The 27,985-nt window shown below is 43.6% G+C and overlaps 1 protein-coding gene across 1 annotated transcript in view; it reads left to right on the top strand.

Moving 5' to 3' along the window:
- Positions 1-27,985, top strand: part of LOC126272360 (monocarboxylate transporter 1-like) — a 212,555-nt gene that overhangs the window by 78,082 nt on the left and 106,488 nt on the right. The gene's annotated exons all lie outside the window — the stretch shown is intronic.

Raw genomic sequence — 27,985 nt, 5'->3', positions numbered from 1 at the left:
TGTCTTTGACAATACATAAAGATTAAGCTGCTGTCAGGAGGTTTTATCCGAGTTTTTGATGTCATCAGTAATCTAACTGCGAGCGGTGATTATTCATCTGTCAGACTTCATAAGCATCCATCGTTCCCATGGGTTCGTAAAAGGCTACAGCGCGCACTATTGTTTATTGGGGCACACATCAGCTGTGAGCAAAAATGGGATGTAATCTAACTTCGTCCACTTTACAAGGCGTTGTACAGTGGAGACAAAGAAAAACCGAAAACACATTATCCCTAATTACACTCAGCTTGCTTTGCGGCCGCGGCTGGGAAACCGCAGTTATTACTTCGGCGACGACTAACCTTTGTCAAAGTCTTTTTATGTTTCTAGAGTACTATTTCGGTGGAAAAAGAAGTTCATGGGGTCTCACTTGTCTCTGACATGAGATACACACTTCCGCCAATTTATCAGATCGCAGATGAGATAGGTTAATACAACATATCGTTAGGCCTGAAGGAATAGTTAATTTGGTAAGGGGGAAGCGTAGGGCACAACTGTAAAAGGGTAGGCTGAAACGGATATAGGTTGCAGTAACCACGCAGAGAAGAAGTCGCTCGTACAGTAGTCGTTAGAGGCGACATTACCTGAATCTGACCTTATGACATACGTGAAGGAACACACAATTACCCACATAACTTATGTGTAATCATATCGTTTCTTAGTAACTCGGTCACTATATCAGGTTGATGCGCATGACAGAGACCTTATTCCTCAATAAAATATTCTCCTTCACTATTTACAATAGTCTGCCAACACTGGGCGATTGTAGAAATCACATGTTTTTGAGGCGAAGAACTCGACGAGCTCTGTTCGGACCGCATTTTAATCCGGAAACTAAATTCCTTAGAGGTTCTTCGATAGACAGCAGAGAAGTTGAAAATCCAAGGGGGTAAGATCAGGAAAATAAGTTGGCTGCAGAATGACTTCCCAACTCAACTCCTGTATAGCAGAATGCTAGCGGGCCTTATTGTGGAGTAGCACCACCTCACACTGTCACCATGGACGTTGTTCTTGGATTCCGTCTGCAAGAAGACGTCTCATTTTTTGACAACAAATGTCACCAGTCATGGTTACACCTCGGGGAAACAATTTGTAGTACACCAAATCGTCGTTGTTCCACCAAATGCATAACATTATCTTTTGTGGATGTGCGCAGATCTATGTAGGATGAGTTGCTGCTTTGTATGGGCCCAATTATTCCTTCCTTCTCCTTGTGTTAGTAAAAGGACATCATTGGAAATGTCGTGTGACTAGGGCCTCCCGTCGGGTAGACCGCTCACGTGGTGCAGGTCTTTCGAGATGACGCCACTGCGGCGACTTGCGTGTCGATGGCGCTGAAATGACGATGATAACGACAACACAACACCAAGACCCTGAGAGGAGAACATCTCCGACCCAGCCGGGAATCGAACCCGGGCCGTTAGGTATGGCCGGCCGCTGTGGCCGAGCGGTTCTAGGCGCTTCAGTCCACAACTGCGCTGCTGCTACGGTCGCAGGTTCGAAATCTGCCTGGGGCATGGATGAGTGTGTGATGTCCTTAGGTGAGTTAGATTTAAGTAGTTCTAAGTCTAGGGGACTTATGATCTCAGATGTTAAGTCCCATAGTACTTTGAACCATTTGAACCGTTAGGTATGACATTCAGTCGCGCTGACCACCATTTCTCGTCACAAATACCTATACAAGATAGGAATGGTCGGTATCATTTGTAAGTAGGCTGTTTAGGTTCTGATATTGGCAACGCCGCCGCCACGTAGCGCTCTGTATGAAAAATCACTGGCTGTGCTGTGTGCAGTCTGTGGCTAGTTTGCATTGTTGTCTGCCATTGTAGTGTTGGGCAGCTGGATGTTAACAGCGGGTAGCGTTGCGCTGTTGGAGGTGAGCCGCCAGCAGTGCTGGATGTGGGGAGAGAGTTGGCGGAGATTTGAAATTTGTAAGACTGGATGTCATGAACTGCTATATACATTATGACTTTTGAACACTATTGAAGTAAATACATTGTTTGTCCTCTATTAAAATCTTGCATTTGCTAACTATCCCTATCAGTAACTAGTGCCTTCCGTAGTTTGAATCTTTTATTTAGCTGGCAGTAGTGGCGCTCGCTGTATTGCAGTAGTTCAAGTAACCAAGATTTTTGTGAGGTAAGTGATTTGTGAAACGTATAGGTTAATGTTAGTGAGGGCCATTCTTTTGTAGGGATGTTTGAAAGTCAGATTGCGTTGCGCTAAAAATATTGTGTGTCAGTTTAAGCACAGTCATGTACAATTTTTCAAAGGGAACGTTTCACATTCACGAGCCAATTGATGACGAGCAGGAAGCAGGGGGTTATGCGGTGCCCCATATCCCCTATTGTTGAACCTTCCTCACTGTATGCAAATGTCGCACAGTGGTGAAAAAAATCACAGTTCATCACATTTGCCAGTTATCGAGTATACTGACGTGGATCATTATGGATTAAAGCCTTTAACCGATCTTTATCAAACCCAGAAGGTCTTCCCAAACGTGAAGAGCCACTAATGTCAAAACTATCGTGCATAAAACGAGAAACCACTTTTTCCTGGAGTGCTCTGCGCAATGGTTTTATACCCATGCACGACGCAAATGTTTGTGGCCGCCTCCGCTCCTGCCACCGACTACTGAACTCAAAACAGAAGAATAAGTTGAAGTGCTCCGATTCCTCCACTCGTCACTTCAATTTCTATCATCCATAGCTCCACTCACTATCTCCATATGACTAAATGACAGTGCGTAAACTCAGATAGCAACAGTGAACTAAAAATACAAAAATGACAATGATAAATAAAGCCGTACAAACGTAATAATAACATGCAAAACAAAAGCACTAAGAACTTATGCACAAACCTAATATCACAAATAGCTAAGATTCGCAAAAGAATAAAATAGTTTAGCAAATAGATCCTCCAGATGATATTCTTACAGCCCTCATTCACTGGAAACATTCCAGAAAGCCTTTAGTGTATTTCAGATAGCAGGTCTTAATGAAGATTCCTACCGTAGGTAAGCTTGTTTAAGGAGGGAAACCACATTAGGAGACGGTTTGACACAGATTTTTTGGGATTTTTTTTTTGTTTTTGGTGGGAAGAATTAATTAGAATTTAATCTAAGTTTGACATCATTTCTTCATAATTCGAAAATTTTCTGTGAATATTTTTGAATAATTTCAGCCAAAAATAACAAAGTGATGCCCTCTGAGGGTTGTGGGTATAGTCCCCCAATCGCGTGCAGTGTAGCAATTCCGATTTTCATCTGAAATCAAAAAGGTTTTAATTTTACATTAATAACTTATCTTCTAAGAATATGAGCCTCAATGCAGGTGAAAACATGAAAATTAAAAATTTTGCAGGTGTTGGAACAATTTACTTCGATTTTCACGATTTTTCTCTAATTGATGCAAAGAAAAATACCCTTAAAATAATGATATCATCTCACTAGTTGGTTGGTTCATATAATTCGTAATTTTATAAACAATCAGTCTATCAATTTTCATAATGCTTGGTGCTATGCTTTTTTAGTTAGACTGCATGCTAATGTGAAAAAAGTGATTTCGAGATAAACGCGTTTGAAAAATAAATTCTCGGAAACTAAAAGTTCAAGGAAGTTAACAATTATGTAAAGCCGGCCGAACGGTTCTAAGCGCTTCAGTCTGGAGCCGCGCGACCGCTACGGTCGCAGGTTCGAATCCTGCCTCGGGCATGGATGTGTGTGATGTCCTTAGGTTCATTAGGTTTAAGTAGTTCTAAGTTCTAGGGGACTGATGACCACAGTTGTTAAGTCCCATAGTGCTCAGAGCCATTTGAACCAATTATGTAAAATGCTTACCTATTAATCTGTGATACCAGCACCATATAGTAATCCTTCTTCTTACTCGTAGGCTTCGTATCGCGCTTGCAGCAGTGCTCTCCGAGCTTTCCTACCTTACTTGGATTCCAATGAACTACACCGATTCTGCCTGCTCACGCACTGGTTATCCATTTGTTCGGCATAATTGAAACTTTGCATGCCTACTACAATTCCTGCCTCGTTCATAAACATCAGGAGAGATTAATTTCCTTCACTGAATAAGCCCGCTGCTAAAGACGATGCCAATTCAACGACTTTTAGTCCGGAATGCAAGTGTAGGAGCTAACCCCGAAATAGTGGAATGAAAACTTTCATTCGCATTTTGTGTGTGGCCACCTAAACATTTCTCCAATAATCCCTTGATAAATCTGCGCTCGAGCCTGTATCCGATGTGAACTCGGTTCTATGCCCATAAAATCTAAACGAATGCCAATTTCACTTTGAAATTTTGACAGCGTATTCTTAGATATTTATGCAACTGAAAGAAAAACGGATTTTTTTAACCTTCTAATGTGGTTTCCCCCCTTAATCACTAGTATAATACCCGACACTCGAAGTTTTACGTTTGCCAAAAGTCATATTTTAGGAACTGCACTGCTTTATGAAGCAGACTGTGGGTAGGGACTGTCTGTAATCCCAGACTGAGCACTGTGAACTGCTGCCAATCCATTCACAGCGTCGCCGAGGTGTAGACGGCACAGATGCGCCACGCGCCATCGCACCCCAAGAGAGAGGAAATTCTCCTGTCGCCAAAGCGCAGCCGCTCTGCTAATCTTCTTTGTATGGAACGCCAAAGTGAGTTAGAGGCGATCGAGGCTCTCAGCTACGCTTCAGGGACCAACTGAAATACTTCGGGCTAGCTTGACGTTGCCCTCCAGCTAGCAAGTTCTAACTACGGTTCATAGGAGGAAAGATACCACCGAGTTCGTTATCCACAAAGAACTCTCACTAGGAGGGGTATTTATGTGTTTTTAATTCTCTGAGAGAGATGGTGTGATTCAAAACAACTGTAATATCTGAAATGGTTTATGTGTAAATGCTACGTATATCTATTCACTGATTAACATCATAACCACCATAGAAAGATGAGTGTAAGAATCGACATTTGCGATAAACTTAGCATCAAAATCAGAGACTTCTTAGGAGCCGAAGTGAAGAAATTCTACTATCTAGGAATGTAAATAACACTTGACGGTTCAAGAAAGGAGGATATAAGGAGGGGACGAGCACAAATATAAAGGACATTCCTCGCTAAAAGAAATCTACAAGTATCGAACACACATCGTAATTTGACAAAGCAGTTTCTGATATGGAACGTACTCATGGTTTGTGGAAAACCGTAAAACAACAGAATAGAAGCATTAGAGATGCTATGTCACTGAAGGATCCTGAAAATGAAATCGACTGACAAGCAATGGAAGTGTTCTCGGTAGAATAAGTGAGGAAAGGAGTACATAGAAAACGTTGCTTAGCAGAAGGGACAGTGTGACAGGAGTGAAGACAACGAAGAATAACATATCCGTTAGATAATATTTTATTTTTGTTCGGCTAACTAGAATGTTATCATTACAAAAGAGACGAATTTCATGATTGCAGATGTTTCATTTCCATTTTGTTAGAGAGAGCCGGCCGGTGTGACCGAGCGGTTCTAGACGCTTCAGTCCGGAACCACGCGACCGCTACTGTCACAGGTTCGAATCTTGCCTCGAGCATGGATGTCTATGATGTTCTTAGGTTAGTTAGGTTTAAGTAGTTCTAAGTTCTAGGGGACTGATGATCTCAGGTGTTAAGTTCCATAGTGCTCAGAGCCATTTTTGCTAGCGAGAAAATACAAATATGACGAAAAAACACAAAACACTGCGCTCTTAATTCGAAGTTCTGGGTTCAATTCCACGTAGTGTGCTTACCACCCAAGTGCAAACACTTCAATTCGACCCCTCTTCGGTTGACTGCGGGGCAATGTAGTAACTTATTTTTCATGTAGCTTCCCATTTGAGTCCAAGCTTTTACGCCACAGCATTATACGAGGCAACTATCGTTAATCGAAGCGCAGGTATCACCTTTCGTAGTGTACAAGAAGCACTCCATCTAAATCAGTTCTTAACGCAACTTACAGTCGATGTAGTCGTTTCTCCAACAGTGTGATCAAAACAGCTATCTACACTCCTGGAAATTGAAATAAGAACACCGTGAATTCATTGTCCCAGGAAGAGGAAACTTTATTGACACATTCCTGGGGTCAGATACATCACATGATCACACTGACAGAACCACACATAGACACAGGCAACAGAGCATGCACAATGTCGGCACTAGTACAGTGTATATCCACCTTTCGCAGCAATGCAGGCTGCTATTCTCCCATGGAGACGATCGTAGAGGTGCTGGATGTAGTCCTGTGGAACGGCTTGCCATGCCATTTCCACCTGGCGCCTCAGTTGGACCAGCGTTCGTGCTGGACGTGCAGACCGCGTGAGACGAAGCTTCATCCAGTCCCAAACATGCTCAATGGGGGACAGATACGGAGATCTTGCTGGCCAGGGTAGTTGACTTACACCTTCTAGAGCACGTTGGGTGGCACGGGATACATGCGGACGTGCATTGTCCTGTTGGAACAGCAAGTTCCCTTGCCGGTCTAGGAATGGCAGAACGATGGGTTCGATGACGGTTTGGATGTACCGTGCACTATTCAGTGTCCCCTCCACGAGCACCAGAGGTGTACGGCCAGTGTAGGAGATCGCTCCCCACACCATGATGCCGGGTGTTGGCCCTGTGTGCCTCGGTCGTATGCAGTCCTGATTGTGGCGCTCACCTGCACGGCGCCAAACACGCATACGACCATCATTGGCACCAAGGCAGAAGCGACTCTCATCGATGAAGACGACACGTCTCCATTTGTCCCTCCATTCACGCCTGTCGCGACACCACTGGAGGCGGGCTGCACGATGTTGGGGCGTGAGCGGAAGACGGCCTAACGGTGTGCGGGACCGTAGCCCAGCTTCATGGAGACGGTTGCGAATGGTCCTCGCCGACACCCCAGGAGCAACAGTGTCCCTAATTTGCTGGGAAGTGGCGGTGCGGTCCCCTACGGCACTGCGTAGGATCCTACGGTCTTGGCGTGCATCCGTGCGTCGCTGCGGTCCGGTCCCAGGTCGACGGGCACGTGCACCTTCCGCCGACCACTGGCGACAATATCGATGTACTGTGAAGACCTCACGCCCCACGTGTTGAACAATTCGGCGGTACGTCCACCCGGCCTCCCGCATGCCCACTATACGCCCTCGCTCAAAGTCCGTCAACTGCACATACGGTTCACGTCCACGCTGTCGCGGCATGCTACCAGTGTTAAAGACTGCGATGGAGCTCCGTATGCCACGGCAAAGTGGCTGACACTGACGGCGGCGGTGCACAAATGCTGCGCAGCTAGCGCCATTCGACGGCCAACACCGCGGTTCCTGGTGTGTCCGCTGTGCCGTGCGTGTAATCATTGCTTGTACAGCCCTCTCGCAGTGTCCGGAGCAAGTATGGTGGGTCTGACGCACCGGTGTCAATGTGTTCTTTTTTCCATTTCCACTAGTGTATATCAGAAATAAGATGGCAGGAGAACACAACATTTCAATCTGTGGTATCTAGAAAAAACCTAGAATAATACCTCTGTGACGAATCACAGTTTTCGATTTCATTGGCCGTGAACATCCACTTAATGAGTTTTTGTTTTTGTATTAGTGCAGTTGAAGGCAATGACTGGATGACGACAAAACAAACAGAAATTGAGGCAGGCCCGGGATGCTTAAATAGTTTTCGGAGCTAAGTTTCCAGTGCGACATATTATAAACTTACAAAAGGTGTGTTTCACCAGTTTCGACTTAACGGCTCTGGGGCATGGACCTTGAATGCGAGACCTAAGTGAGAAAACGTAATGCGTGCTTTGAAGAACAGAAATGGTAGGAAAACAAACGGATCATGGAAGAAATGTCTGTGAAAGACATATTTATGACCTATTTTCTCCGTATTGATGGAAAGAGGAGTTACGGCGATAATGGAAGTTAAATGTGCGATGGGCACAACATGAAGACAGGAGAATGGGTGATACATGTCTTTGATACTAAAAGGTAAGAGAAGATCGGGAAGACGGGTAGATGTTAGGTCACATGCAAGACCAACAGGTTATCAAGAGGTCTTGAGAAACCTTCTTTCGAGCACTGTATGCAACATTTTGTGCAAATTATAAATGATTTCTTCACGGTTATCAATGTGTATAAGTGCTTAATTAAGTGGCGCCTACATAAACTCACATTAAATTCATAGGTAATTTGGGTTATCTTAGGTTTTCTATATTACCAATCATTTACACCTGTTTGTAAAACAGGGGAAAAGAATCGTAAGCTCTGTAAGAAATGTATTCCGCTTGATCAAATGAATCGAGCTTGTGTGTGTGTGTGTGTGTGTGTGTGTGTGTGTGTGTGTGTGTGTGTGTGTGTGTCTTGGGCCGTAAGGGAATACTATGTTATGTTCTGCTTTGGAGAGAAAATGGTTTTCAGGACAAATAAAACTAGGAAATTAACTACAGATATTTACAGTATCTATTACTACACTAAAATGAGTGGCCAGAAACCACGGTAAGGGTCACATTTAAAGATGTGCCATGTATGACGCCGTATGGTGCGACTAGATGCGAGACGTGGCGCCACTGTAGACATCACATCTGAGCAGTCTGTTACAGGCAGGAGTGTAGTGAACATGGCACCAGATGGCCAGTTAATCGGCTGCATGTAGCTACGTAATCGGTGCAAGACGCGTGATCACAGCGTATCAGAGATTATAGCAGAATTCGGCTTCCAAACGCGTACACTGCAGCCTAGCACGATCAAAGGTGTTCAAATAACGAACTTCACGTCGTCATCGCAAAGACATTCGCAGCGATCGACCAAGGACAGCTGCGCACACTGTTCCTCAAGTAGTTCCAAAATTCGTCATTATCGTTACAGGCTCGTTCTGGATGCTCCCGAATGGGTCTCCCTGTAACAGGAAATGAAAGGTTTTGGTGTAACGTTCATGGCTCACCACCATTGACGATATGGAGAAGAATTGCAACAAAAGAAAGGCCGTGCCTCGTTTACAGTAATCACACCGACAATTACTCCCGCTTGATTTAGAGAAACCACATAATAAAGTAGATTAGCTAGACAGAGATTCGCACCCTCTTGCTCACACAGTCACGTCCACGGTGTTAATTACTCTGCAGATTCGCTCTACATCCACATTTATATTTTACCTAAGAAAGCCACTGTAAACTGAATAGCACAGGGTAATGCAAATCAGTATTAGCAACTTTCATATTCCATTCGAACATGCAGCGGCGGAAGAGTGGCTAGCAACGCTATGTGATCAAAAGTATCCGGACACCCCCCAAAACATACGTTTTTCATATTAGGTGCATTGTGCTGCCATCTACTGCCAGGTACTCCATTTCAGGGACTTCAGTAGTCATTTGACATCATGAGAGAGCAGAATGGGACGCTCCGCGGAACTCACGTATTTCGAAAGTGGTGAGGTGATTGGATGCAACTTGTGTCATACGTCTGTACGCGAGATTTCCACACACCTAAACATCCCTAGGTCCACTGTTTCCGATGTGATAGTGAAGTGGAAACGTGAAGGGGCAAGTACAGCACAAAAACCTACAGGCCGACCTCGTCTGTCGACTGACAGATATCACCGACAGTTGATGAGGGTCGTAACGTGTAATAGAGATACATGTATCCAGACCAACACACTGGAATTCCAAGCTGCATCAGGATCCACTGCAAGTACTATGACAATTAGGCGGGAGGTGAGAAACCTTGGATTTCATGGTCAAGCGGCTGCTCAAAGCCACACATCATGCCGGTAACTGGCAAACGACGCCTCGTTTGGCGTAAGAAGCGTACATTTGAAGATCGAACAGTGGAAAAACGTTGTGTGGAGTGACGAATCGCGGTACACAATGTGGCGATCCGATGAAAGGGTATGGGTATGGCGAATACCCGGTGACCCGGTGAACGTCATCTGCCAGCGCGTGTAGTGCCTAGAGTAAAATTTGGAGCCGGTGGTGTTATGGTGTGGTCTTGTTTTCCATGGAGGGGGCTTGCACCCCTTGTTGTTTTGGGTGGCACTATCACAGCACAGGCCTACATTGGTGTTTTAAGCACCTTATTGCTTCCCACTATTGAAGAGCAATTCAGGGATGGCGATTCCATCTTTCAACACGATCGAGCATGGCCTGTGCCGTAGTAGTTACGCGACAATAACATCTCTGTGATGGACTGGCCTGCGCAGAGTCCTGTCCTGAATCCTATTGAACATCTTTGGGATGTTTTGGAATTCCGACTTCGTGCCAGGCCGCACCGCCCTACATCGATACCTCTCCTCAGTGCAGCACTCCGTGAAGAATGGGCTGCCATTCCCCAAGAAACCTTCCAGCATCTGATTGAACGTATGCCTGCCAGAGTGGAAACTGTCATCAAGGAAAAGGGTCGGCCAACACCATACTGAATTCCAGCATTACCGATGGAGGGCGCCACGAAATTGTAAGTCATTTTGAGACAGGTGTCCGGATACTTTCTATTTTTATTTATTCTCATTATTCCTACTCATGACATGTGTCAGAAACAGCAGAGTTGTCATACAATTTCCTTCTAACACTGATTCTCTAAGTTTATCCAACAGCGTTTCCCATTTAACACCCTAAGCATCTCCATTACACTTCTCTACAGGCTGTGCCGATATGTCACGATTTTAGTAGGGCGTCTCATTTTCCTTTCGATGTCTCCTATCAAGAGTAGTTGGCAAGGTCTCGAAAAGCAGCAGCCGGATCTAAGCCTCTAACTCCTTTTCAAACTTACCTGAGTACATAATTGACATAACACAACATGCTTTCAAGATATTCCCCTCGTATATAAAATGTTGACCAATGAATGAATAACAACGCCATCTGACTTCCATTTGTGAGACGTTTGAAAGTATGAAGCAACTATAAATATAGGGAATTAAGAACAAATGTTTAAGTAATACATGATTACGCCCAATACACCCAAGTATGCAATCAAGTCTGTTCAATTCAGCTACGATTTTGCACAAAGATTATGCTAGTACATGGCATCTGACCATGGTAACGTGATATATTAAAATCAGCTTCAATATAAAGATATAAAGATAACTGCAGAGAATTTGAAATCACTTTTGATTATGTTCATGAAATAAACTAGAAAATCTATGTAAGGAAATTACATATTTCGTCCATTGGACCACGTAGAATAAAAGGCCGCAGATCATAAAAATTACCACAAAAGGCGCTGCATATAATCTCTAATTCCTGCGATAGTATTAACTGAGAGGGATTGTAAAGTGAGTTATAACCTATATATATTCACGGCTGAGTTAATGAAAGCCCGATATCGACCCATCAACGTGAAACTCAGGAACTTGCCTGACACAAATGAATTAACTTTCGTCGCAAAGAAAGTGCATCTCTAAAGCTGAAAATAGTAGGTGATGAAATATTTCGCTAAAACACGATAGTTAACGCAGTCTCGCATTAAATTCCTCTACTTTATAGCGCATAAACGGAAATAAAACATTACACAAATTCGTCGAATCTGAACCAACAGAATCTTGAAAATAGCAGGCAGAGTTCACGTTATGTGACTAACCCAGCAGTTCTTTGTCACTGCTTCACATGGGAACATTAACTTAAATCTCAACCGCTGTGATTGGGCACTGAGGCACCGCTCCGAAGTACCGCGTGCAGCAATCCTTTTGATAGGCAACCAAAGAGTGTGGAACTTATAGTAGTCGAAAAGCATGCATAGTGAGTCTTTGCTAGCAACATGCAACTCCCCTAAAGACAAGAAACATGAAAGATGTACTGCAACAGATGGCTTTAAAAAATTCCAAAATTAGTCACATCAACAACATGTAAGTGGCGACGTTTACGTAGACCTCTTTCCCAAAACCCTGCTTGAAATCTTACGATATCCATTTGTTATCCCTACTACAGATGGATATGACAGACTCCAACCGTTTACCTTCAATCTTGTTATCGGATGCTATTGTTCAATAAGGGTGGAAGCTGAAGCAATGGATTACAATTTGTGACATAGCTGGGATCTGAATACAGGTTTCTTGCTTATTAGGCAGAGGTGCTAAGCACTACACCACCGTAGCACTGTGGCCATCATAGCTGCACGTACTACCCCAGGTACTTTCCCTCCCTGAAACAAACTTTAAATCACACCTTGAGCCCATTTTCTCTTTCTTAAATCGTCAGTATAGCCGAGAGTCTGGCACTGGAGTAGCACCACAGCTTTGTACGGAATGAGGAAATCCTGCCTGTACCTCAGGCGTAGATGATGTATTGATCTGGTGGAATTACGTTTTCCTTGAGACGTATAAGTCTCAACATTATCTTCGATAAAGTTGCCACACTGATCTCAACTTTATCTTCGATACAGTTGACGACTGCAGGAAAACGTAATTTCACCAGATAAATGGATGCTATTGTATTCTTTCTTGGTATAATGCGCATTGCTTTGCATCTGCCATCATTTAAGGAACGCCGCCATTTGGTACACTAAATGGGATATTCAAAAAGAACAGGCAGGCTCGGTTGCAAAATGGTTTTTTGCTTGTCAAATTTTTGATGCGCTTTACTTTCACAGGAGCGTCATCAGACACCCGTGACAGTGTAACGCCTTACAAATTAAATAAATAAAAAACCATTTCGCAACTGAGACTGCCTGTTCTTTCTTGAACAACTGAAGAGGTTGCTGTACCATTAGTCGAAAGATGAAGTGGTGTGATTTCCAAGTGGAACAGGTTCCAGAATTAATCTTTGACTCGGCAGCCAAATGCCCTCTGTTTAGAAATTTCCTGTCAAATTAGAACTTGTGCCAGACAAGGACTCGACGCTGGGACTTTACTTTTCCCCTGCAATGATCTATCCTAATCAGCTGTCTACACGCAGCTCACGAGCCGCCATCACTACGCCACCTGTGTGAGTACCACTCTCCAGGAATCCCCACATCACACAAGATCTCTTTCATACTTCGGTGAACTAGCACTCCTAAATAACGCCTTCAGGGGTCTTTATCCAGTCTGGAGTAATCTTACGCTGTATAAGTTTTTCTGATTTTCTCTGCCACCATTAAGTAGTAACTGCCTGTAGGCACCACCTTCTAACTTTACCTGATAAACCGTTTGTGCAGACTAAGCACGTTAGTGACCCCACAACATTTTCTTGTAAACATACGTTGCTATTTCCTGTCGTTGTATCATTGTTCAAGTCAGTCATCCATAAGCGAATATATTCCGTGTGATTAAGTTCTTGTTGTCAGTCGAACAGTATTAATGTTGATTTCTTTTGGGGCGTACACCAGAACGTTGATAAACCGAGAATTTTATTTTATGTTATTTCATACTTACAACGTATGGACGGACTGAAAACACTTTTGTGTAGGTGATTTCCAGCTGTTTAGTCCGACGTTACGCCTTTCGGCGTCCATACCTTGTGTGAATGTGAGCCGTATGGCAGGCCGATGTGGCCGAGCGGTTCTAGGCACTACAGTTTGGAACCGTGCGATCGCTACGCTCGCAGGTTCGAATCCTGCCTCGGGCAAGGGTGTGTGTGATGTCCTTAGGATAGTTAGGTTCAAGTAGTTCTAAGTTCTAGGGGACTGATGGCTTCAGCAGTTAAGTCCCATAGTGCTCAGAGCCATTTGCACCGCATTTGTCTTTTGAAACATAGTTCCTAGGAGAATATGTCCAGAGGCATTAGTCCATATTAAAATGAACTAAGGGGCGAAACTGGTCAGTAGTTCTAGAGAAGTTCGTTATTTCAACGAAACGACCTGCTGCAAATGATGTCATTCTTTGAGTGTCATTGTGATGAGCGCCTTTCAGAAATCTACTTGTTCACCACCATCTTCTCTTTGCAATTTATCAAGAGTGAAGAAAAACTGTGGCTTCGCATAAGTTTTTTCCTGAACAGTGATTCTTTAACATAAGCTTATTTTCCTCTTGGAAAGCTAGAGAGCTCGCAGTAGTCTCTGCGATTATGTAAGAGGCGGACGTTGGGAATAATGGTCTGTAAAACAGAGACCATCAAATCACCATTAACGGAGAGAAATCTTCATAGGTAAAAGTATCCCAAACAAGTGTTGGAGACCATTAATCGTCGCGAGTCCCATGAGGCTGATAACGGATAATGTAAACAGACCAATTGCAATGGTATAAAATTGCGATGAAATGCGGAAAGACCTTGCAGACGATCGAAGCTTGGAGCAGGGTTTCGCAGTTGACCCTCACCGTCAAGTAATGTAGCATATTGTGTTTAAATAAGTGGAAAGACCTATTACTATACGATTGGCGATCTAGGACTAGAAGTAGTCATTTTGTCATACAGCTGGGAGTATGCTTACATAGCGATTTAAGGTGGAACAACCACATAAAGCTACTTGTAAGTAAGACAGATGTCATGGGATTTTCCTCGTGATGTGTAGTCCACCCAAGAAGAAGGTAGCGTACGAACCCTTGCTTACCAATGACTGAATTTTGCTCGTCACTCTGCAAGCTGTAGCAGAAAGAGTCAATAGAGTAAACATAGATGAGCCAAAGGACAGCAGTGCGTTTCGTCGCAGGTTCGTATAGTAAGAGACAGAGGTACGCGATCTATCCTCCACCACACACCATAAGGTGAGTTACGGAGTATAGACGTAGGTATAAGTCAGTGCATCTGTTCTGCTCCGTTTTGTAAACAGAAATGGATGAGCTCATTTCTAGTCATATAGCAATCAGAGTTTCAAGTAAATTTGAGCTAGGATACTGGTTTATTCCGCATTGTATTCAGTGTCAAAGTAATAGCAAAGCCGCGAGGGATCAGTTGGCCTTGTACAGGTATCAGACCAGGTGCTAAGAAATAAGTGTGTTAACACTGTCCATAACAGCCGCTAAAGCTGGCGCGGCGCGGAACGGTGTAGTGGCGGTAGCGCGGACGCTAATGGGACCTAACTGGAGCGAAACTCCTCGCGGCTGTCGGTACCTGGTGGTCCGCGCTGGCGCGCCAGTATTTTTAGCATCTCTCCGCCCGCTGGGGAACAACATGGCAGCCTTCCAAGCTGACCGGAACACTGCCAGCCTCCAGGGACCAGCCGCCGCGCTGCCTTATCGGCTGAGCCGTGTTTATCGCAGCTGATATATGTGATAATACGAGACGACCGATAAACAGCGACTAAAGCACACGCGTAAACCTTCTCCCTGCGGTATAGCAATTTACAGTATGTGATGGCTGACGTAACACATGGAAATTGATCTAAAATATTAACTGTGAATACGAAGAATCAAGCTGCTGAGGTTAGAAGCTACTGTTGTCCTCTCTCCGTGTTAACGAATTATTTTTTTCTCTTTTCTTTTTGATTCCGAGTCCTACAAAACAGGTTGCCGCTCTACATCTTGTACACCAAAGCACGTTACGACTCCTGTGTGTACAATAAAAAGAAAACAAATGCGTTTTGAGCAAAGCCATTAAGGAATAAAAGGAAGCAACCATGCACAAACCAGTCCTGAAAAACAATGCAGTTTCAAGTAAAATCATGTACATTGTAATTATCCGGGCTGTTATGACGTGGTCGGTTGCTGAATTCTGTGTCGATTCCCAACGTTTCGTCTCCGACTGCGGGAGACATCTTCAAGGGGGTCCTTAGCTCGATGGAAAGTCCAACACACCCCCGCAGTCGGAGACGAAACGTTGGGAATCGACACAGAATTCATTAACCAACCACGGCAAAACAGCCCGGATAATTATAATGGGCATGATATTTCCGGCCGTGAAAGTCTACATTTTAGTTTCAAGTAAAATGCACATATTACACTTTATGAACTCAAAATAGGAAACAAATCTGGTACACTACTTTACAGAAATAAAAAGAGGACCTGCGAAGAAGACGGGTGGATGTCGAGGTGTATTCAGGGAACGAATTTGGAAAAGAAAAAGCATTGTGTTTTACAGTAAGCTGAGTTGTATAAAAACAAAGTTTCATTATGAACATATTACGCCGGCCGCAGTGGCCGAGCGGTTCTAGGCCCTTCAGTCTGGAACCGCGCTACCGCTACGGTCGCAGGTTCAAATCCTGCCTCGGGCATGGATGTGTGTGGTGTCCTTACGTTAGTTAGGTTTCAGTAGTTCTAAGTTCTAGGGGACTGATGACCTTAGATGTTAAGTCCCATAGTGCTCAGAGCCATTTTGAACATATTACGTTAGGCATACCCGTGATTTACACGTTTTGGTGTTAATTCCTCACAACAAAACAAGGAAAAAAGCTTTTATTCACTGTTATTCTAAAGAAATTTCCAGGAATTCTCAAAAAAAACTTTAAAAAGATCCTTAAAACGTTTTTTTAACTGAATTACATTTTTCGGGCTGTAGTAGCTGTACAGAGGTTTCTTTATTAGACAACACAACCGGTTTCACCCCATTATAGGTGCATCTTCAGTTGCTAAACTGTATTGATACAAAAAGCGTTTTATAAAATGTTGTTAACACCTAGTGTATAATAGCGAGAAGATATAAACATGTTCTTGCAAACGACTTTCCAATTCATAAGGCTAGAGAGAATGTACGATGTCCCAACATTCAAACTGTAAATCATTTAGTTGCGTAACTTTTTAAAAGGCTGGTAATGGAACGGCTAAACTCGCAAATATTCACCACAAGATGAACGTCGAAAATGTCAAAACTCATGCTCCAATAAAAAAATAAAAAATAAAACTGTGTTAAGACAGTGGTGAGGAAGCTAAGATAGTTTAAGGTGGCCATCCAGTGATAGGTTCTTGCATCCTGCTATTGAGGTTTTATCTTGTCTGGAATCGTGTATAGAGTAGGCTGAAAGTACTAATAAGAACTGAACGTGAGCCAAACAAGTTTGGCGAGAAGGAAAACTAGACATGCGCTAAACGCAGTGACTGGTACTATGAGCAGACAGATGGAGTTGTGGAGCCATTTGTCACCAATTATTGCCAATCTACTTCTGGAAGATTTCCGCAGGAGTCGCTCTCCTAGCATCACTGCAGATGGCCAACTTGAGCAGACTTCCCCCCCCCCCCATCCCCCCTCCCCCCCCCCCCCTCTTACCCGTCAAAAGCCGCTGGTACGGTCAGCACAAATTTGTAATATCTGTCCAGGAGCCGGTGCTGCCTGTCCATCATACCATCTGTCCCCTGCATTCTTCACCCAGCCATTACGTCCAAAATGTTTCTCACTCAGGACCTATGATTCAAATGGCTCTGAGCACTAGGCGACTTAACTTCTGAGGTCATCAGTCGCCTAGAACTGAGAACCAATTAGACCTAAGTAATCTAAGGACATCACACACATCCATGCCTGAGGCAGGATTCGAACCTGCGACCGTAGCGGTCGCTCGGTTCCAGGCTGTAACGCCTATAACCGCACGGCCACTCCGGCCGGCCACACCCAGGACCTCTTCGAGTTATGCGAAAAAGGAGAAAATCGCCATGATTTGTCTGGAATGCAGGGTGAGTGATCAAAAATTTCCGAACCACATTGATCCAGCAAGTCTGTAGTTGCTACATCAGTATGAGATTGAAAACTGTCGTGAAGAAGTACGACACCGCGAAAAAGCATTCCACGCTTACGATTTTGGATTGCTTGCCATAATTTTCGAAGAGTATCAAAGAATTTTGCATTGACAGAAATTTAATTTGTCATGAAATGGAAGAGGGTTCCCTAACGATCCTAAAAAACTGTCTTCAAGGCTTTTCGTGTTGATGGTGTTTTGGAATTTTCAAGGTTGCCATCCGAGCGATTGGCAATTGGTCTCCACGTAATGTGTGACACCCATTCCTTAGCATCAACAACAGTTTGATGGAGAAAGGCACTTTCATCCGTTTGATTCCGCGTTAAAAATGCAGCTAGTCTGTGTTTTGTGTTGGCCTCTCAGTTGCTGCAGAACCCTTCGAGTACGAATTTTGCTGTAATAAAGACCGCAGAACATTATTTTATCAAGCAAAGAACGATAAATATTTGGGAAAGAATTCTGCAACTCGTCTCACATTAGTCGTCCGTTTTGCAGGATGCCGGATTTCCGTTCTTCACTCTGGTGTTCGTATCATCTGTGACGAGTGACGGGCATCTGAGTCTTCGTCATTCATAGTTTGCGTGTATTAAACATTTCACATGAACTTCTTACGTTCGTTTCATTTACTACTGATCCACAACTCAGTTCCATTAGTTGACACTAAATTTGTCAAGGTTTCAGTAGCGGAACATTCAAAAATTCTATATCACTTCTGACCAACTAGCTGGCTGGGCTTCATGTCACATAGTTCACCTTAAAAAATCACAGAATGAGCAACAAAGACTTGTTCCGACTGGCACTGACGCAATGCTTGTACAAAATGACGAGGAAACTATTCGACCTTGGATAAATCCCCACATAAACCTCCTCAGCAGGAAAGCGGGGCAGGTCATTAATTCCTGGATTATCCTCGTAGTTTGTGAAACGTCTTTTTACAATAAGAAGCAAAGAATAGTCAATTTATTACTGTAGGGACGTCTGGTGGAAGGCGGGGGGGGGGGGGGGGGGGTGCATGTTGTAGAAAGAGTCCGAGGTTTTTACGCATTAGTAAGTTCGAGTTTAGGTTACTGTTACAAACTGTACCATAAAATTACAAATATGAGATTAATATCAGTAGATTCTGATTGAATTTTCAGTCTGGAACAAGTAACTGGTAAAAGAAGAGAATTCAGTTTACCAGTTCACTATGTTTGTATCGATTATGGAAGGTCGTTTGGCTACGTGAAACGAGAAATGCTAGGGAAGCCATACAATCGGAGTTCCAGCGCATTTTTGATTACGGCAATTCATTCATTATACAAAAATAATAAAATTAAGATCCCTACTGTAAGGCATGGCAGGGATTCTGCCGACGTTAATCAAGGTGTTGCACAAGGCTGTCCAATGGCCCCCACTCTTTTCAATTTTATATTGACGATATCATTCATATATGGTGGATTATACTACATGTCAAATTACTGTGGATTTTATAATTATGTACGTCAAATTAGAAAGTGATAATATTAATTTCATGACGATGCTATTTGCTGATGATGAGCTTTTAATAGGAGGGTCCGAAGAAAAACTTCCAGGTTGCAGCACATAAGGTGAGTCAAACTGTCGACAAATACCGAATGAGAATATCGACAGATGAAAAACAAAAGTGATGGTATTTTAAGGACTGGAAGGTGGAGGGGTCAAATTTGTTATAGATGAATACGTAACTCAAGAAGTAAGGCAGTTAAAATATTCGGGGTGCAATTTTAAATTTTCTGAATCAGACGCCGTAGAGTTACAAAGATTCGAACATTACTGTGGGACCATACAATGTGCATTATTAAGTCACAACGAATAGAAAAAAAAAGTTCAAATGTGTGTGAAATCTTATGGGCCTTAACTGCTAAGGTCATCAGTCCCTAAGATTACACACTCCTTAACCTAAATTTTCCTAAGGACAAACACACACACTCATGCACCAGGGAGGACTCGGACCTCCGCCGGGACCAGCCGCACAGTCCGTAACTGCAGCGCCCTAGACCGCTCGGCTAATCCCGCGCGGCCACAACGAATAGAAAGAAACGTTAATTAAACTGCGAAAAGTAAAAGTCTTGCCTTTGCTGCTGTATGGTAGTGAATGTGGGATTACATTAAATCTTATCTTCAGAGATGATGTTCCTCCCTTTTGTAGCTAGATATTAGAAAAGAATTAAATGCAGAACCCAGTACAACTATCAGTGAAAAATACAGACTGAAATGGGAAGACCATGTCCAACGTGTGTCTAATAATCGAGTAATTAAAGCCTCAGTATTTTAGAACCAAATAGGAAAGAGAAACGTTGGTCGTCCGTCAAAGAAATATCGCAAATGAATTCGAGGTGGAATAGGCAAAATACCCTTGTTCTTCAAGACTGATGAAGTAGATGTATGTTGCAGTAACTATTCAGAGATGAAGAGGCTTCCACGGGATAGGCTAGCATGGTATTCGGACTGAAGACAACAACAACAACAACAACTTCACTGTCTTCCGACCTCTCTTTAAGGGGCAGCCAAATAAAAACGAGAGATGTGAAAAAAGTAAGTAACCTGTTTACTATTTCAAAAGTAATCGCCATAGCTATTAATACTGCGAGGCAAGACAGCGAGTGCCTTCATGCGGCCGAGGCTATTTCTAGTACGCTGCAGAAGTTTCGCTTAGACATCCTCCACACAGTTCCGATCACTCCCCATGCGATTTCCATACTTTTGGAGTCCTGAAGAGAGACATTCGTGGCTGTCGATTTGCTTCGGACGAAGAGGTGCACGCTTTGCTACAGTCATGGTTCCGTAGGAAACCGCAAAAATTTTTCCATGAACGCACTGACCGTTTTGTGTAATAGTGGGATAAATGTATTAAGAGTTTTGGCGATTATCTGGTATCTGCTCAGCATGTTGATGTCGAGGACGAGGAGTGAAAAATCAGTGTTACTTCACAAAAAAATCACATCATGTGTCCGTCTTAATCTATTGTATTGTATATTCGCTCACATATAACCAGTGAATAAATATACATTACGACGACTTACGGTGGTTCCTATGATTCTGTCCCTCACGCGCAATGAAACTCTCCAAGAGGTGATCGTTTGACACGCTACTGGAAAAATGTGGCGACCAGGCAATATCGAGCATCGGTCGCGGGGCGACTCACGGATGAATTCTATAATGTCCGATTCTACTCGTCGGCTTCGAACAATGACGTCACACCAGAGGCAAGGACGATTCAGTGAGGGAACCTGTGAAATCTGGAGACGATATTCGTAAACAAAGGAAAATACGATAAAATTACAATCCAATTCGTGCGATTATTTACTTAGACACGAATTATATTGAAACTAATTGAAGATAACGGAAATAAATAAGAACAAAACAAAAGAGAAGTATACTTGAGAATATTCTATTGCATTATAGCGCTTGGTGAAGTCCTGATAGCGTTAAATTATAATAGTTTTTATTGAACCTAACAGAACTACGTCAGGAAAGTGGGAATTTTGGAGGGGGGGGGGGGGGGGGGGGGGAATGAAGCAAATGACAATTAAAAAATGTGGAAAAACCGATATACAAGTCCTTAAAAATCAGTGCACAGTTAAAGAAATTTCGTAGATTCACAACAAACACTGATATTGCTAGCTAGAAATGACCCACATACATTAATTGTTGTTACTGAATCCAGTAGTAGTTGCTTTTACGCAGAAATTCATATAGCAATTACAAGTGCAGAAATCATATTACATTTCAGTGCACACACTTGCTGCGGAAACGATCTGAATAATGTACCACGTAGGTGTTGAAATCGGTAGCTTAATTCTAGTTACCGATTTCAATGTTTGTCATTTTTTCGCAGTACTTAAGAGAGTAACTACTTATGCGAAAATCTCGTTACATTTCAGTGCACACAATTTGAGAATACAATCTAAATTATGAGCTGTGGAATTGGTGGTATAGGTAACTAGAACTAACCTATATGTTACTTTCTGTGAATTTTCGTTACTTTGGTACTGACTGTAGTTTTTTTTTGTTCCATATACGTTACTATTTCTTTCATTTTACCATTGTTGTGTTACATTTAACTTTCTCCCCATCCAAAACCACCCAATTTACCACGGTAGTTAGATTCAATAATTATTGTAAAAGATTAACGCTATTTCACAATGTTACAACTTCACCATGCGTTACACTGTAATGGATTTAAAGGTTATCTGTGCTTTTCTTGCTTGCATAAATTACGTTACCAGACGTGTATATCTCTCTTTTTCTCTTCTTATGTATTTTCGTTACATTCAGTTATTTTCAATATAATGCGTAACACGTAATCAATTGCGTGAACTCTGATTGAAATTTTATCGTACGCTACATTCGTTCGTTTTCGAATACGATCATTTGATTTCAGAGGTTGTCTAAAAATGTAGTGTATTTGCCTTAGCTTTGACGTCATTGCTCAAAAGCGATGAGTGGAATCGGGACCCTAGGAACTGACTCCGCCCCACTGCGGAAGCGAGGCGGCATTGGCATTGCTAAGCAGGCGCAGCCGTGGGCCGGGCACGCGTGGAAGTGCCTGAGCGCACGCTGGAAGCGCGTGACCGGCCGCTGCAGCCAAGGACACCTTTGTCAGGCAGCGACCGCGCGACCGCTGGTTGCCGGGCAACAGAGACGGTTGGCACCCGCAGACTGCCTGTCTGCTGCACGTGCAGCGCGGCTGATCACTCGGCCGGCGTGACTGGACGGCTGTCAGCCCAGTCTTGCGCGAACGGCTACTTCGGAACTCTTAGCCATAAGACGTCGTTTGGTTCTTCTTCATGTACAGCCTCATCAACATTTATTGCGCTACTTACTCTAACACCTACATCTACATTTGCATCTGCACTCATGCTCATAAATTAAGGATAATGCTGATACATGGTGAAACAGCGCTCTGTTGGGCGGTTTGTTTGTTTAAATCACCTCGGGGTATGACCACGCGGTGCATTGGACCTGCGGTCGACGCACGGTGGCGCTGGCAGCAGTCCATATACGCAGAGTTGTGTGGGTGCATGTCAGAGTAAGTGTGCAGACGTTTTCAGACGTGCTAATGGTGACTGTGTGTTGAAAGGGGCTCAAAAAACACATATTGATGACGTTATGAGGGGTAGAATACTAGGGCGACCGGAGGCTAGTCAAACACAGCAGGTCGTAGCACGGGCCCTCCGTGTGCCACAAAGTGTGAGCTCAATATTATGGCAACGATTCCAGCAGACAGGAAACGTGACCAGGCGCTACAATACGTGGCGTCCACAGTGTACTACACCACAAGATAACCGATATCTCACCATCAGTGCCCACAGACGACCACGGAGTACTGCAGGTAGCCTTGCTCGGGACCTTACCGCAGCCACAGGAACAGTTGTAGCCAGACACACAGTTTACAGACGACTGAACAGACATACATTACTCGCCGGGAGACCTGCAAGGTGCATTGCACTGACCCCTGGTCACAGGAGAGCCCGTAAAGCCTGGTGTCAAAATACAGTAAATGGTCATTCGAACAGTGGTCCCAGTTTATGTTCAGGGACGAGTCCAGGTCTAGTCTGAACACTGATTCTCGCCGGGTTTTCATCTGGCGTCAACCAGACACCAGATACCAACCCCTTAATGTCATTGAAAGGCACCTGTATGGAGGTCGTGGTTTGATGGTGTGGGGTGGGATTATGATTGGTGCATGTACACCCCTGCATGTCTATGACAGAGGAACTGTAACAGGTCAGGTGTATCAGAACGTCATTTTTCACCAGTACGTCCGCCTTTTCAGGGTTGATGTGGGTCCCACCTTCCTCCTGATGGATGATAACGCACGGCCTCACAGAGCTGCCATCGTGGAAGAGTACATTGAAACAGCCGAATGGAGTGGCCTGCCTGTTCTCCAGACATAAACCCCATCGAGCACGTCTGAGATGCTCTCAGTTGACATATAGCTACACCTCTTGAAACCCATAGGACACATCAGGAACTCTGACAGGCACTGGTGCAAGAATGGGAGTCTCTACCCTAGCATCTGCTCGACCACCTGATCCGGAGTATGCCAACCCGTTGTGCAGCCTGTGTACGTGTGCATGGTAATCATATTCTATATTGATGTTAGGTTACATGCGCAGGAAACAGTGGCGTTTTGTAGCACATGTGTTTCGGGGCGGTTTTCTCAGTTTATCAGCAATACCGTGGACTTACAGATCTGTGCCCTGTGTGTCCCGTCTGTGCCTATGCAATTAGCGCCAATTTTGTGTAGTACGACGTTGTGTGGCATCACATTCTGCAGTTTTCCTTAATTTATGAGCATGAGTGTTCATACATTCTGCGCATGCCACTATTGGTCATTTCTCTTCGGCTCTACTCACAAATGGAGGGAAGGAAAAAAACCGTTTATACCCCTTCGTTGTTTATTGTTGTGGTCTTCAGAGCAGAGACTAGTTTGTTGCAGCTCTCCATGCTATTCTATCGTGTGCAACCTACATCTTTCTTCTCCTGGTCTCCCTCTACGATATATGACCCCTAATTTCTCTTAATTTCATGGTCCTTACGCGAAATGTACGTTGAAGGTATTGTAGTCGTTCTGCAGTCACAGTCAAATTCTGTGTCTCTGAATTTTCTCGTTAGTGCCTCGCGATAAGAGCGTCGTCTTCACTCCAGGGATTCCTAATAGTATTCACGAAGCATCTCCGTAATACTCGGGTGCTTATCGAACCCACTGATAACAAATCTAACAGCACGTAACGAATTGTTTCGATGTCATCCCTTAATCCGACCTGATGAGGATCCCTCAAATTCGAGCACTCAGTTTACCGTGTCGATACCTTTGTCTCAGATGAACACTCACCGTCGAAGACAACGTTCTAGGTTCTGTTACTTAAAAAGTCTTCAAACCTGTCTCATTTCTGGGAACCTAGGCAATATTCTTGTACCCTCGTTAACAATTCTGCAGTGTGGTACCGTGTCAAACGTATTCCGAAAATCTGAGAATATGGAATCCCCCTGTTTCCTCCAAACATGGTTAGCAGGGTATCATGTGAGAAAAGAGCAAGCTGAGTTTCGGACGAACAATGCCTTCTAAATCATTGGTGATTTGTAGATAGAAGCTTTTCCGTCTCAAGAAAATTTATTGTATTCGAATTCAGAATCTATTCACTAGTTTTGCAGCAGACTGGTGTTAAAGATGCTGATCTGTAGTTTTGCAGGTCCGTCTTTTACCCTTCTTTTCGTTATGTTAGTTCAGCGCTCTCAGTGTAGTACACGAAACATTCGCCGTTGCCGCTTTACATCTACATCCAGATTCTGCAATGCACTGTGAAAGTCATGGCACCACGTGTTGCATTTTCTCCCCGTCCGATGCGCGTATGGAGCGGAATGTGGATGACTGCTGAAACGCCTGTGCGTGCAGTGTAATTGGGTGAAAACGTTCTTAGCGGTCACTACGGAAGTGATACACTATGGGCTGAAGTATATTTTTAGATATCTTAATACTGTTTCTTGAAACTGTAAGAAGTTTTTGCAGGGTAGCTGACGTCCAAGCGCCAGGCAGTTTAGGTTGTTTCAGCATCTGCGTGACCTGCTCCCGTGGGTCGACAATTCGGTGACACTACCCCCGTCAGATCTATTTGGTACAGGTACTAAACAGTCGTGCAGTATTCTGAGTTGGGTCAAACTACTGTTTTGTAAGCGATCTTCTTATTAGACTGATTGCAGTTCACTACTATTCTACCAAGAAACAGAAGACTGCTACCTTCTTTACTGTGACTGAGCCTAAGCGATCTTTCCATTTAACATGCCTGCAAGATAGTACACCTATGTAATTGTATCAGCTGGTGGGTTGGATGGTTCGTGAGGGGAGCAAACAGCGAGGTCATCAGTCCCATCGAATTAGGTAAGGATGGGGAAGTAAATCGGCCGTGCCCTTTCAAAAGAACCATCCTGGCATTTGCCTGAAGCGACTGGAGAAATCACGGAAAACGTAAATCACGATTGCTGCACGCGGGTTTGAACTGTCGTCCTCCTGAATGCGAGTCCAGTGTGCTAACCACTGTGCCACCTCATTCGGTGGTTATATCAATTAATCGATTGCAGTTGTGACTGGAAAGGGTAAGTCACATATGCCGTAAAACCCCTTTTTTTTTCGTGAACGGCTTCAAATATCGAAGCGAGGTTTTCGGCAAATGACAGTACGCTAAGGTGCTGGCCGTTGTGTCCGAACGATTCTAGGCGCTTCAGTCCGGAACCGCGCTGCTGATACGGTCGCAGGTTCGAATCCTGCCTCGGGCATGAATGTGTGTGATGTCCTTAGGTTAGTAATGTTTAAGTAGTTCTAAATCTAGGGGACTGATGACCTCAGATGTTAAGTCCCATAGTGCTTAGAGACATTTGAACCATTTTTGAACAGTACGCTAAGTGGCATGCATTTCGGTATGTGATAAAATGTCATAACTCTTGTATCTATCGAGATAGTGATACAAGCATCATTTATCAAATAGAATCATGTACTTTTTAACGACATCCTAAAGTGCTTGAAAAAAACGAGAACAGTGATGTAATGTTTGTTAATGTTTAGATTGAGACTCTTCGCAAAAGAATTCGAGAAATGTACTAAAACAGATCAATGAGGCTAGAGTCAGCTATTGCCGTAGCCAGGGTCAGCTATTGCCGTGTAAACACCGCCAAGCAGAGTCTCCGTCGTTACAAGCAGCAAGCCTACTAAGGTCCAACGTTAGTTCCTAATCAACGTAGATAGCGGGTCAGCTATCATTTTTGAATATATAACTAAAGAATGAGCTACTTTCGGGTGCATCAGTGGGGCTTAGGAAAGTTATTTCAAATGCTTGTATGTTTCCAGATTTTTGTAGAAAGCCTCCTGGAGCCTCCTGAATGCTTCTTAAAGTAAACCATCCACTCTCGAAAAAATTTGTCTACAAATAATACTCAGAATTGTTATTAGACGGAATAAACTTTAAATAATCTATACACTTTTATCAGAATGATTACATGTCACTCAAAACATAAATACTTTTCTTAACGAAACGTCGTTTTAAAGTTTATTTAGTGTATGGAGTGTATCCATGTATGGAAGTGAAACATGGACGATAAATAGTTTGGACAAGAAGAGAATAGAAGCTTTCGAAATGTGGTGCTACAGAAGAATGCTGAAGATTAGATGGGTAGATTGCATAACTAATGAGGAAGTATTGAGTAGGATTGGGGAGAAGAGAAGTTTGTGACACAACTTGACCAGAGGAAGGGATCGGTTGGTAGGACATGTTCTGAGGCATCAAGGGATCACCAATTTAGTATTGGAGTGCAGCGTGGAGGGTAAAAATCGTAGAGGGAGACCAAGAGATGAATACACCAACCAGATTCAGAAGAATGTAGGTTGCAGTAGGTACTGGGAGATGAAGAAGCTTGCACAGGGTAGAGTAGCATGGAGAGCTGCATCAAACCAGTCTCAGGACTGAAGACCACAACAACAACAACAATTAGTACGTGCTCAAATTCTTCACCATCGATTGCAAGGCGCATTTGCAGTTCACGGTCGAGAGTTGGATTAACAGATGAATTCGATGAATGTTATTCCGCGCATGCTGGGGCCATTCCACGACGCATGCCGCTTGATGTAGCTGGGGCTTCATGACACACTGCCTCTTTCAGCGCTCTCTATAGAAAGAAAAAAGAGGAATCAAATCGAGAGACCTGGTCAGTCACTGTACTGCAGGATTCCGTCCAATCTAACGGCCAGAAAACTTTTCATTCACTATTTGCTTTGCAACACGGGACGAGTGAGCTGGGCAGAAGTCGTCTTGGAACCACATACACCGTCGCTTATTCAGTGGTACCTCTTCTAGAAGAACTGACAGAATTTTCGTAAGAGAGATGGTATACGTATTTCCATTTAGCATACCAGGTATGAAGTAGGATCCCACTATTGAATTTCCTCTGATGCCGCAACATAGGTTGCTTTCAAGGTCGTTGTTGTTGTACTTGACGAAACCAGCGTGGGTTTTCAACTGCCCAGCAGATCATATTCGTAAATTTACATTGCCGTGTTTCGTAAACATTGCTTCGTCAGTAAAGAGGGAACGTTGCAAAAACGTGGTATCGTCTCCCAAATGATGCAGAGCGAACGAATAAAATTCTATACGACTTTCGATATCACGTCCTCCGAGCAAACGATGTTATTGAAACTTGAGAAGAATGGAATTTATGTTGATACAAGATGCGAATGACACTCTTCTGCCTGATCCCCTATTCTTTTGCAATATGTCTCGTGCCACCATTCGCCGTGTAAATGTAGCCTCTAACTTCTCCCCATTGGTATACATGTTAGGAATGTGGAAGGGAAAATGACCAGCCGACAGACCACAGAACAGTCGACAGACTTGATACAATGACAGAACCTGGTCTGAGCGTGTTTACAACACAATTGCCGACTCCG

Source organism: Schistocerca gregaria, chromosome 5 (assembly GCF_023897955.1).
Source record: "Schistocerca gregaria isolate iqSchGreg1 chromosome 5, iqSchGreg1.2, whole genome shotgun sequence".
In the NCBI taxonomy this organism is placed as follows: Eukaryota; Metazoa; Arthropoda; class Insecta; order Orthoptera; family Acrididae; genus Schistocerca; species Schistocerca gregaria.
The sequence above is the reverse complement of the archived record's forward strand: the minus strand, read 5'-3'. Positions and strand labels throughout refer to the sequence as shown.